Consider the following 5,000-nt stretch of genomic DNA (forward strand, 5'->3'; position numbering starts at 1 on the left):
CTGGCGGTGCAAATGCATCCAGGAAAAAAAAAAAATCCTTTGAATGTATTTGGTTCTCGGGGGACTTCGGTTCCTAGGTCCCCTCAGGGAGTCCGCCAGAACTGTTCAGTCCGAAAAAGCCAAACACCTACAGGCATGTTGAGCTAACAAGGCCAAGACAAGGCCCTCCCCCCGCATCCATTGATTGGCAGCTGTGAAGGAAATGGGAGAAAATCGCTTTCAAAGATCAGCAGACTGCTTTGTACCAACCCCTCTCTCTCTCTCTCTCTCTCTCTCTCTCTCTCCCTCTATACCTTACTCCCTTTCAAGCCTAACAACTTAACACCCTGCCCTTATTGCTCTACGAAGGGCCGCTTTGACGTTGGAACGTAGTGACCGTTAGACACTGATGAAATCAAACGTCTCGGAAAGCTGCCGCGTCCCCGGCCCACCATTCATCCATCCAGAGAGTAAAAGGGAACAAGAGCTACAGCAAGTATTCAGGCTCGAACTTCGTACCTTGGTTCCAGAAGAACAACCAGTTTTAAGGCAAAGGTGATGCCCGGCACGAAGCAAGTAGTCTGTCCTTTTGGATTTCTGGCATGAGTGCGAACCCAATATATGAGTGTATAGAACTGTCTACTGTAAGGGCTGGTTGGGTGGTTGGCTGTCTGGGTGTCTGGTTGGTTGGTTGGGTGTCTGGGTGGGAGGACAGCGTTGGCGGTCTGGGCTGATGTTGAACATGTAGCGCCAGAGAGGGCTAGCGCAGCGCTCACCTCGACTCGCATGGAAGACGGCTGCAAAACTGGCAGGCGGGCGTGTTGCGGCAGAAAGCCATCGCCGCCACAAAGAGGCCTTGGCGGGTATTTTAACACCTACCCCGGGGCAGTCTGCGTCTGCTCTCAGCTCTGGCATACCCTATCACCACCACCACTGCTACCACCTCCCTCCTCTCTCTCTCTCTGTCGCTCTCTCACTCACTCCTGCCTGGGCCCGGTGCCAAAGGCCTCAGAGGCCCTATTTCAGTCTCGCCACAACAGGCCCCTGCAAACCCCCCTCCCACCCCCAACACTCCACACACACACACACACACACACACACACACACACACACCCACACACACACACACACACACACGCACGCACACACACACACACACACACACATTGGGAAGGGTGCAGGGGATTGACTGTGTGTACGTGTGTGCACTTGTGTATGTGTCCTTGTGTATATGCATTCGGGAGGGGGGGGGCCCTGCAAACAAAATGCACACAGTGGGCCTCGGAGGGATGGTTGTCATTGACGTCGGAGACCACCTCAGTGATGCATCGAGAACCTGTCAGTCAAATCTCAGTTGGTTTACACAGGGGAAGGGGGAGGCATCGGATCAAAAGGGAGCCTCGCGTCCCCTCCGAGGCAAGACCATACCATTTGACATTGTAGCTCCACCCCACCCCACCCCCATCGTGTCCTAACTCATCACATGAAGGTATCTATACACATATTTGAAAAGTCCTGGGAGCATGTCTTATCTGGTCGTGTCTCAATGCGTTGTGCTCACCAGTTCCCATTCCCCACACATTATTTTAGCGATGGTTTTGACCTTTGAGGGTCCCATTAGGGCACAATAAACACTGGAATACTTTCACGACAATGGAAAACTCAAAACTGGCCCATGAACTTGCCCTTCTGAGCCCATGAAGTCCTTTGTGTCCAATCAGAAGAACAGAAGATGTACAAGGGACCAGAAGTTGTGAATTATGTGAATATGGGAGCTCTGACATGTAACTATTACAAACAGATGGATCTGACAAAATGGACAATGGTGCCAATGGACCAATGGACATCACATGAACTTAATTTTGCTCTGGCGGCAAGCGGGAGTCCTGTGTGCGATTATCAGCGTCCACGCAAAGCCAAAATGTCTCAATCCACCTATTCCCAGAAAGGAGCAGAAGCTGCTGTTCATTGCCAATATTTATTTTGTCATCTTTTTGTGATCCCTCCGCTTTGACCCAGACAGTTTGATTTCCAGAGGGTCGACCAGATGTCCTCTGAGGGCGGGGCTTTGGCGTTCTGCCTCCGTGCCCCTGTGCTTCCTCCTTGTGTCCAGATGTGGGACCCAGCTTGACTCGACCCGCCACGACAGTCCCCGGCTCGACCGCGTGACCCTCGCCGGACTGATGTGCCAAGACTCCTGCGAACCGCATGACCCTGCCCCTGTCACAAACAGGCACATGTGGGCGCACACACACACAAACACACACACACACACACACACACACTCACAGGATGGCTTCAGAGGGCTAATATGTCATCCAGGCCCAGCATCTGCGATGGCTAGCCAGTGGCATCCTTCAGCCTATGGTTATCATGTGTGTTGAGTATGTTTGTCTGACCACATTTTTCTGACAGGCACAAAAGTGACTCTTGAGTGACTCGTCAAGAACCAAGTCCCAAAAATAGAGTGAATCCTTTCTTCACTTAGTAGTAGTCATTGTGCTCAGCTTGTTCTGTAGCGTCTTTGAGTTGATCAAATCCACACAAATCCTTCCATAACTGTAAAATTTCCTCAAAACATTTGTGCATCTGTGCCCTCTGTCAGTCTTGACTGTAACTTTTTTCGAAACTTTTTTCGAACTGCTTCTTGAATTAAGACAAAGAGGGACAATTGAATGGCTGTGCTTGATTTTGATTATTAATATTATATAAATATATATATATATATGTATATATATATATATATATATATATATATATTTCGCAGCATTTGAAAAGTGAAGAATCAGAGCTTCAAAACAAAGTATCATTTGCGAATTAAGCAAATATTTGTATAGTTATGACTTGTTAATGATGGGGGTGCGGCCAACTGTGCTTCTGAGATAATCATCCTCAAAGATTTCCCCCATACTTGGATTCATTCAGCCAGCTCCTATAATGCAAATGCATTGGAGGACCAACAAAGTCAAATGGCTACTTGTCACATGGCCACTTGACACCCTGCTAAATGGGGCAATCTCTGCATTGTTTTTGTGTTTATAGGGAATGTTGAACAGTGTCATTGACACACATCTTTGTTTTTAAAAAGCTTTTATTTAACAGTAGGAATATACATGATTTATAAAAGTGGATTTATTTAGAAGTTTAAAAGTGCAGACAACACAACAAAATGTACAGTCGGTCAATAATATCAATAATGAGTCTCTGTGTATCAACCTCGGTGTGTGGTTTAATATGCTGTATAAATGTGCATATGCCAAATAGTCAAAATCCCAGAGGAATGTTAATAGTTGACCAACCTACATTTAATTTCTGCTATAGCCTTTTGTCAACCCCTTTCATATAACTCTCTCCAAGATGAATTGCCAAAGTTAACATCACTTCTTAAGACCATGTACTAACCTGTTGAGCGAAATCAAACTGTAATGCATCTTGATGCAATCGCTTGCAGGTTGAACACGACCACCCAAGAGAGGTTGAGCCGCTCACAGGTGTTCTTGGAGTCCTTGATCATGGAGTTGTAGATGTCCATTTGCGAGCGTATTTCCTTGTGCTGTAAAAATAGCTTCTTGTAGAAACTTCTTTCGTTCTAACAACAACGGGCGTATCGTCGGTCTCCTCCGGTGGTTCTTGAAAATATTCAGTTTCATCATCACATTCAGGTAGAAATCCGCTGTTTCAAATGTTCTCCAAGTCCGGTATGACGCGGTATCAGGTTCAGCATCGATGTTGTTCTCGGCGTCGCTGTCAGAGAACTGACTCATCGCTATCATGCTTACACTGACTCTGATCTATCTCACTGGCCTGATTAAGGTCTGCGATATGATTTAGAGCTTCCACCACCCACTTCTCGTAATCCATAACAACACGGAGATGAAAGTTTTCACAGACAAGTGAAACCGAAGGCTTCTCATCTTGTGTTTACGGAAGTGACGTCAGCTTTTCTTCTTCGTAAGTTACGCCACTTACACAATAATGTATCCGGGTGTGTGTTAAACGAGTAAGATTTAAAGGTTGAACTCCATCAAAACGGTTTCACATTGTGACTTCACATCACATGGAATATGGAGGGATTATCGTCACCTGGATGGTCGAAAAAGATCGATTGGCTTTTGCGCTGTTCAGCGTCTCTGTAAGTGAACTGTGTTTCCCTTATGTAATTTAATGGCAATATTTAACTAGACAGTTGAACATTTATATACTATTTATTAATAAAACTCGGCTTTGAAAAGATGTTGAGGGATAAAAAAAAACCCACAATGGAACACGATTCTGGAAAAATCTAATTTTCCTTCAAGAAACGTTTTTTCAATTTATTGGGCGGCTCATGCCAATTTCAGAAATGCCCGACATAGTGGGTTTCGATGGGGTGGGTCACATATGTGTACACCGAGCAGCCACAACTTTGAAAACACCACTAATAACCACTAATATTGTGTAGCTACAGTAGCTTTTCTGTGGGATCGCACCAGATGGGCAAGACTTTGCTCCCCACACACATCAATGAGCCTTGGGCGCCCATGACCCTGTGGCCAGTTCACCGGTTGTCCTTCTCTGGACCACTTTTGGTCGGTACTAACCACTGCATACTGGGAACAAGACCTGTCTTTTTGTAGATGCTTTGACCCAGTCGTCTAGCCATCACAATTTGTCCCTTGTCAAAGTCGCTCAGATCTTTACGTTTGCCTATTTTATCTACTTCCAACTCATCAACTTCAAGAACTGTTCATTTGCTGCCTTATATATCCCACCCATTGACAGATTCCATTGGAACGAGATGTTGGAGCTGATATGTATATATATATATATATATATATATATATATATATACTGAATATACAGTCCAGTATATATAGTTTGGCCTGGCTTAAAACGAATGTAGAGCGTTTGATGACACCTCAACATCTCAAATGTACGTTTTCGAATCTCCTCATCCGTTCCGTCAGCATCCTCCTTCAGAACTTTGCATCAGCACCTCCTTTGTTTATGCAAAGTCATTATAACGCCACCCTTTTTGCGTC

The sequence above is a fragment of the Zeus faber genome (assembly GCF_960531495.2).
Source record: "Zeus faber genome assembly, chromosome: 13".
In the NCBI taxonomy this organism is placed as follows: Eukaryota; Metazoa; Chordata; class Actinopteri; order Zeiformes; family Zeidae; genus Zeus; species Zeus faber.